The sequence below is a fragment of the Ascidiella aspersa genome, chromosome 3 (genome assembly GCF_963924565.1).
Source record: "Ascidiella aspersa chromosome 3, kaAscAspe10.2, whole genome shotgun sequence".
NCBI classification, from domain to species: Eukaryota; Metazoa; Chordata; class Ascidiacea; order Phlebobranchia; family Ascidiidae; genus Ascidiella; species Ascidiella aspersa.
Genome location: NC_139449.1, coordinates 14,910,315 through 14,919,028, shown reverse-complemented (window position 1 = coordinate 14,919,028; position 8,714 = coordinate 14,910,315). Strand labels below are relative to the sequence as shown.

General features: G+C 35.0%; 1 long non-coding RNA gene across 1 annotated transcript; it reads right to left on the bottom strand.

Annotated features, from left to right (window-relative positions):
* Positions 1-5,813: 5,813 nt before the first annotated feature.
* LOC146160349 (uncharacterized) lies at positions 5,814-6,834 on the bottom strand. Its single transcript, XR_014494695.1, has 2 exons — positions 6,669-6,834; positions 5,814-5,963 (listed from the first exon to the last, which is right to left on the bottom strand). It is a non-coding gene; the product is annotated as an uncharacterized LOC146160349 (long non-coding RNA).
* Positions 6,835-8,714: the final 1,880 nt, after the last annotated feature.

Below are 8,714 nucleotides of genomic sequence, written 5' to 3'. Positions count from 1 at the left end.
ACCAATTCAAAACATCATACGTGGCGTATATGCAAAAAGCAATGATAACTGTCGCTGAAGATAACTTATTTGAAACCATTTTAAATGCTATTTTCAAAAGTTCCAATAACTTTATTTCTTGACATTACGAAAAACGAAAACGCGACCAAATTTGCAACATCTTAAATGATCGTAGTCATTTCGAATGTTACGGCAAACCACAATGCAACCGGATTAAAACGTTAAACGTGACGTATACAACAAGGTATATACCTGACATCGAGGTCAACTTGTTTTAGACTATTTTATACATAAATTAAAACATTTCATTAATATTGTTTAGCGTTGATACAAACGTCAAAGGAACCCTATTAAAACGTTAAACGTGAGGTAGAAACAACATCAATTAGCCTACTTACGTTGAAGGTAACTGATTTTAGTCGAATTTGCGTGTCATACACAGTTTTTTCGACTGAGCTGAAGTACAATCGAATCAAAATGTCATACGTGTCGTATAAAAAACGTTGTTTACTGACGTCAATACTAACTTTCCAAGTTTTAATTTTCGTTAAATAGAAATGCTCTCTTTTAAGGAATGCGTCGGGATTATGTCCCAGCAAACAAAATTACGTTTATTAAACGTTTTTTTTAAGACTTTTCTAACTACCAAAAACGTTCAAAGATGAGGTTGTGCGGACGTGATTTTGTGAACAACCAGCTACGACTTTAAAACGTAGATTAAAACGTTAGAAATACAGGTTGTATAAACGTTCAGATGTAACATTTGAAAAGTAGGTTCGTTGAACGTTGGACTTCTATGTTGCCTAAACGTTTAAAGATAAGGTTGTGCGGACGTGATTTTGTGAACAACCAGTTACGACTTTAATACGTAGTTTCAAACGTAACGAATATAGGTTGTATAAACGTTTAGAAGTAACATTTGAAAAGAAGGTTCGTTGAACGTTGATTTCTTATGTTGCCTATTGGAAAAGCAAACGGGTGTCTGCTACTACAGTCCGTCATAAACTTTCCTTGGGTGAATCAAGAAGCCTCAAAATTGTCTCTAGTTAAGTTGGCGACGCTGTTAAAAAAGGCGACTACAAAACAAAATTTTGGATTTGTTCCAACTTCTTTTTATTTCAATCAACAAATGCACATTAATCATAAAATGAAATCTGCTTCACTTTCGAAGAAGGTCTGTATGAAAAAACATAAATATAGTTAACAATCAAATGTTATTTGAACATAACTAAAGCAGCACCATTAATTTCACAGCATATTACAGCTAAACAAAACACATTATTTTGGGCATCCTATACAGCAGTGTTTCCCAAACTTTTGTTCTCGCGTACCATTTTGAGCTTTTGTACAGTGTCCATGTACCACCTAAGTAACATCCGACTAGAATATTTCAAACTATAACTATTTTAGCATATAGATAAGAAAATTAGCATGTAGCTGTATTAAAGTTTAACAAACGTCATTCCAGATAGACATAAAAGCCATAAATTAAACAGCTGGTCAACGCATACGAGCGACAATACTATACTGCTGCTATCAGTTCATGCATACTAAACCAGCTAACAATTAGGGTTTTATTATCTTGAAGAAGATAAGTGTTACGTCATAAACGTGTAAAACCTCAAATTAAAGGTAACCAAAACGCAACATTACAAATTACCCAATCTTAAAGTTTTAAAAGTTGAAAGTTTTCGCAAATTTATACGTATGCTGAAGTTAGTCGCGTACCACCTGAAAGCCTCTCGCGTACCACAGTTTGGGAACCACTGCTATACAGTATAGGCAGCACCGTTTGAAGTCACGTATTTAACATTCAACAAAACTATAGTTTAAGGTAATGCAAATTATACGCAGCGATTATACATACCCTAATCCGAAGAGGATGAGAGATATGTTTCCGTTTCAAACGAACTGTTAGATGACGAAGCAGACTTAGTTTTCTGCAAAATCAAGCAATAGTATATTTAAAACTGTATTACAACTAACAGTATCAAATTTGAAAAAATTAAATTTTAATAGTCAGACTTCAAAAATTAAAATTTTTAACCTTGTAACAGGATCCGCCAGGCTTGTAGGGCGCATGCTTTAAAAATTATTGCACTTCCTTTTCAATGGCCATTACAGTATTTGCCTTGTTCTGAGCATGACAGCCTCCTAAAACAACAAGGTTCTTTTTAATCACCAAAATTACCACACAAGCTTTAACTTTGTAGGTAAAAAGTATTAACAAAAACCTACTTAAAATAACTTTGCACAATGTATACTGACAGAGTGCTGCCTTCCCGTTTCTTCCCCTGTAGCTAAAATTTGACCAAAGTCCAGCTGTGCCAATAGATTTCATTATTCTTCGCACGGTGTCGCCTAATGTTCCTCCACCGATTCCTATAGCTTCCCGCTAAATTGATAATAAATGGCCTTCTTAACTTAAGTAATAAGCCATGTTTGTGCTTTTCTTGCACAGTTTCAGCCGAATAGTTTACTAATTATACAGAGTTCAAAAAGGGCGATTTCAAAGCCACGCTTCATACCATCGGCGAAATTAAACTACAAATATCACCAAATTTGTTGATAAGATTCGTAAATTTTGTTGACAACGAAGTGCAACAGTTTGTGATTGATACGTCACAAAGGCTGTTCTGAGTTCTCACCAAAGAGATTATAACCATGAGGACAAACTCTCACTTTTGCCTTTTTTCTTTTGCCTTTAAGCAATGCATTCTACTTTCGACAGCCGTTACGGTCTGATTCACAATAAGAAAAACATCATCTTTCCCATTTAAGCCTGTTATAAAAATGTACGCTTTTGGCGTAATTTGTTGTTTAATGACCCCTAATCCTAATTTAAACCGTTTTCTGTTTACAAAATTGACTTGGTAGGACAGGCAAGGTTATCACAAGTTGCGTGACACTTTCTTAGGACCCTACTGTACTTTTTTGAAAGGCGTGTTACTGTTAAAATGTACGCGATTGAGCTATGTCGTTGATTTCGGGGCTCTTTCCATTTGGTACGTAGAAAGTAACGCAAAAAACGGTCTACAAACGCCGCATAACGCAACGCACATCATTATTTTATTATTAATAATAATGCTCTACCAACCCAAACTCAAACCCGCACCGTAACCTGTTGCCGTATGCGGTATTTGTTGACCGTTTTTTGCGTTACTTTCTACGTTAAGATTTATGTGAGGAGTTGGCGTATAAATTAAATTAATATCACTTAGTTGTTGTTAATCTCAAGGTGCCGAACTCATTAAACTTAACTGTATGGCGGTGTTAATTGTTAGCTTCTTAATGTTTAATGTAAATGATATAGTTATTTTGCATTGTACACTGTACACTACAGAGCCTATTACAGAAAAAGAAACTTTTGGTAAACCAAACCCATAAATGAATTGGCTTTAGTGTATAAATTTTAGTAAAAATTGTAGAATTCCAAATTTGATAAGTGTGCCGCAAATCAAAATTCTTTTTTGAGGGCGTCGCAAAAAAAGTTTGCGAACCACTGCCTTACACTACTATTGGAATACAAATGTATCTATTTCTATACTACTGTTTAAGATCCCAAATTTAGCGGTGGGGCGCAGTAGTGCTATGCAGCTTGCGAACAATTTTTTGAAGTGCAAATTTTGTCTGCCCCTTGGTGGTAATTCCAGCTTTTCTTAAATAAAGTAAGTTGGAGTAATATTTGGTTGTATACCAATTTAATTTAAATAAAAAAATTTAATCTGCTTGGTAAATGGTAACAGCCGTTGTTCATTTAGGAAATGTTCTTTACGCAAATATATCCTTATCCTAAAGAATACTTTCCATACAGTAATTTTTCTTTAGTATGCCAGTGTTCAGTGCGCAAAATAAATTTATGCTGTACTGCTGCTCTAAATAGTCTTCTATATACTTGTTCCAGTGTTACAAATTAAGACACATTGAAATTGATACCATAAACTGAAAATTAATGCCAAATTCTTTGAAAACATCGTTCAAACAAAAAGTTTTTGCACCTCAGTTTGCTGTGTGTAATATTTAACTAGCAAATATTATTGGTGGTGTGCTGTTTGTGCGAGTGAAGCAAGCAATTAGCGTTTGTAGTTACATTTAAAAAAGGTAGTTACATTTGAAATCAGTAGTTACCAAATGTCACTGAATTCAGTTAATAATTTTGCAAATTATATTATATTTGATTGCTCAGTATTGGAGTATGTTATTATAATGTTAAACTTTTCCACTTGGTTTATTTTTATAGAACTTGCTCGTATTTACTAGTTAAACTATAATAAGAACACATATTCGTCTATAACTGTGATTCAGCCATTCTGGGATTATGTTGGACATTGCTTAAAGACATATCAACAGTACACTGGGAAAATAAAAAAATAGTCAGTCTATTCCTCAGAGATACAACAAATCTCTGGTAAGATTATTGTGACAATGAGATCATAGTGTAATGCAAACCATTATAGAGTATTTATTTTACTTATAAACAAAACTTTAAACTGCCATCTGTCCATGGGTAAAGTTTAGGCCTATCTAGTTCCCAAACTTTTTCAGTCTGTGACTGCTTTTATTGTATTAAAATTTTTGACTCACTAGGTTTAACATTTTAAAACATAACATTTCTCGATGTCCGCTTTGGCATGTATTTATTGAAGTAATGTGCATTACATAATTTGCCATTAACATACCAAACAAAAAAAATAACAATTTTATAAATTTAGCACTTTGTATAAAATTTAACTCCATGAGCAACCCCAGTTTGGAAAGCCCTGGTCTAGTTATACAAAACTTCCGAGTACTTTTACCAATGTTTTGTTTGTGACTTACTGGCATATTTTAAGTATTTATTTATTTAAAATCTTTTTTTATTTTAGTATGTTACACTATTTTTCTATTATACAGGTTGGAAAACTGATCGGGAACCTCCACTTAAAAAGTTCTGGTCACAGAATGAGCAGATTAAAGAGTAAAACACAATAAATTCCTTCAAATTTTCCACCCTTTTACCATTTGTTGTGCTGCAAGAAGCCTATTAATTAATGTGCAACTTTATTCTCTTGTGGATAACGTATGACACTGCTTTACACAAATTCCTACTGGCAATTGTTTTGGGCTTTTGATTTTGATTTCTTAAGTCAGGGTGGTCCAAGGTTGCACAATATTTCTTACATATTCTTTACGGGCCACAAAGCAGGCTACATGCAGGCCAGGAGCGGATAAACGATTTTCGTTAGGTCGGAGCATGAAGGGGTTTACAGATGACGGCACAAAGCATTGTCAAAAAGTAACTGTCGAAAGATATATAAACTGCACAAACTTTCTGCTATCACCAAATTGTGCACAAATAAAATCGAGCGATACTAATCAGACTGGCAGAATGGTGCGCTCCAAACACGCAAAATTGCATATTTGACAACACTTAATTTTGAAAAAGACTGCATTTATAAGTGAACACAAATATAACTTGCATTGCAAAACAGCCATTTTAGAAAGTTCCATATAAGACGCACTGCGACTTTCAAACCTGTCTGACACATACAAAAAATTAGGCTTTTTTTGCCAAGTTATAGTGAACTGGTTTATTTAATAGTGTAATCGCAAAAATGTAACCCTAACCAAACCATTGCAGTATGCTTACTGATTGTTGGTCACTTATATTTCTTTAAAATAAACCCTGTACACATTACAATAATTCAACAGTGCATCGCGGGCCACAAACAATGATGTCGGGCCTGGGTTTTGGACCACCCTGTCTTAAGTAATCAATTCTTGTTAAAAGTGTCATTATTTTCCTACTTTGGTAATATGCAAACTCAGGCAAGCAAAACAAAATAATGTTTATTTAAAATTTATTTGGTTAAACATGGCACGAATCAATCAATTTAAGGAATGAATAAAGTTCTTGATTGACACCAGATTCCAGAGGCCATTTCAGTATTGTACTCTTTTGTGTAGTACCTGGTCAACAGCGTCTGTAAGAACACAATTTATCGACCAATATATGACAAATGTTTTTTATAATTTTATTAAATTATCTCTCTTTGCACTGATTTATTATATTTATATTTCCAAGTGTGTATTACATAGTAAACGTTTTGTTTTATATGAATAAAATATTTATAAATTTTTACTTTGTCGTCAAAAGAGTTGTTGAGTTATTACTTATTCTGAATAAATTTCAGGAAATAAATTATAGACTCTAAAAGTATAGTGGCTTAATTTAGAGTAAATAAAAAATTCCACACAGAACTAGGTAGCATATTGTACAGGTTTGAAATCAGGACTGTGGAGTCTGCCTCGAGGAGTCGGTTTATTTTTGCTGGAGTCAGGCTCGGGACTCAAGTAAGACCATGTAAAACTACCCGACTCCCAAGTCTGACATGGGCAGTAAACTAATATGATCGCCAACTGAAAATTGTAAAGGTGGAATATAGCATGTGGTGGAATATTTTCCAACCATGTATTATGAATGAATGAATTATATGACACCCCTATAAGTGTATAGCTGAATATCCATTGTTAAACAGGCTGTTTAGTCAGGGCCAGACTCGGGACTCAATGAAATGCCACATTTAACCGGAGTCGGACTCGGGTTATTTTTAACCGACTCCGCAGCCCTGTTTGAAATAGATATTTTTTGTCCTTTTCAATGTAAGTTTGCGAAAAGTATTTTTTACCTTGAGTGCTTCTCATTTCTTTTCTCCCTAATAGCTGATAACAAAAGTTTGGAGCTTAACTGCTGGAGGATGTAGTTGAATGAATATCAAAGCCCATGTATAGAAATAGGTGACATCTTGTAAACAGCTTAAATATATATATATCTTTATTCAGTTTAAACTTGATTGGATAACTGGTAGTAAAAGAATAAAGGTTATCATTACATTTAATTTCAACAGATTACAAAGTGCTTTCCTTTTTCAATGAACAATATTACACACCAAGTTTGTGTTCACCGAACCCTATCCAGTACCAAAATGTGTAATGTTAATATTCATTAACACCAAAAATAAAGAATAATTGAATATATTACAAGATCCCTACTCTAATTTTCTTTAAGTTTTTTACTGTAATGCTAAAATAAACGAAAGTGGGGCAATAAAAATAACTTTAAGCAATATTGTAATATTTTGTTTATTGTACTATAAAAGCAAACACAAAAGGTTGTACCAAAAGGCTTACTAGTAATAATAAAAAATGTAAATTCCTCTCCGGCACCCCGGTTTGGAACCACTGGTCTACTCTACAGAAACGCGTTGTACGCTTCCGCAGTCATTAACTGGACGACGTTGGCGCGCCGACGAGTGTGTTAACCATATTATATAGTAATAATGGTTAACTGATATTGTATGCCCTACGGACATTTTTAAGTGTGTTTACACGAAAAGTTTGACACCTAATTCAAACATAACTTTTAACCTGTCAGAAATGTCAAACCTTAATATATATAAGCCGGTTGCTCCAAAATTTTAGCTCACCAACATACAAGTCAAGCCCGTTTTACTATTATGCACTAGAGCGGAACGCTGTCGAAAGTAGAACAATGGGCTACGTCACAGTTTGTCCTCATGGTTATAATCTCTGGTTCTGACACCGCAATTCCATAGCGTTTTGCGCGCAATTGAAATCACTTGACAATCGGACGTGAATAAGACAATCGGACTTGAATACGAGGTGTTGCAATTTTTCCAACGTCAAATAGACGACTTTAAACAGCCGTAAGCTCCTAATAATCGCCGTTATTAGCGTCTAGAGTAGGACTCTAGAATACACAAAACGTAAAATTTTTCGGGCTTCGCCCGTACCCGCTAGGGTTGTTCATACCAACACCTTAGATCCCCTAGGTGATTTGGGTTACTGATCAATGATTATGTGACACAGTGGCGTATCCAGTGGGGCTGGGGTTTGTGACCCCCCCCCCTTTTTTGTGAGTGATATTATCGTGTTTTGTTCGGTTTGGTCAGGGTTTAGCAAACTGTCCGAAGCGGCAATGTTTTTAATGTAATTGGGTCACGCGTCCTAAGCTAATGCGTAACCAAAATCTAACGCAAAACTCTGTTTTTTGTCTTGTTTTGGTCGACCGTAAAGTGCAGTATGTTTTTTCTGTTTCGTTATTTGTTGAGGTTGGCTGAATATATTATCAAGTGTAAATTCGACAATTAATAGCGCTAAGACAAAACGTCTTTCTTTTTTCTCGCAAAAATGTCGAAGTTAGGCGCAGCTAATGTTCCTCTCTGTTCGCTGCCTGCTCTAATATTCGATATTGGTTAAAACGGATTTTTTTTAAATGAAGCAGATTCTTAAAAGGTGGTATAACGATGACTGTCGTGCGCATTTCAAAGTCGCCATTTTTCAAGTTATGATTGCTAACGCAAAATTATTCTCCATAAGCATATTAGATCACGTGTTTAGTGTGCAGTTGACACAACTTATTTCCCCTCAACCGCAGCTTGTATTTTAAGTGACTTGGCACACTGCTCGACGCAGATGTTGCGCTAATTGTGGCATAATAACACCCGGGAAAAACGATCTTCGTTTAGTATTGCAGGTGGCAAACGGCGTGCCTGTAATTTACGGCTAGTCCCGTACATGGAACTTAGGAAACTGCGCTGCTGATAGTTTATGATTCTTCCAAAATCAATCACACATATTTTATGGTCTTGGTTTAGTTTTTCACCTGGCAGGAATGCCGACGACGCACGTGTTCGCATTTGCTGGACGTTAGT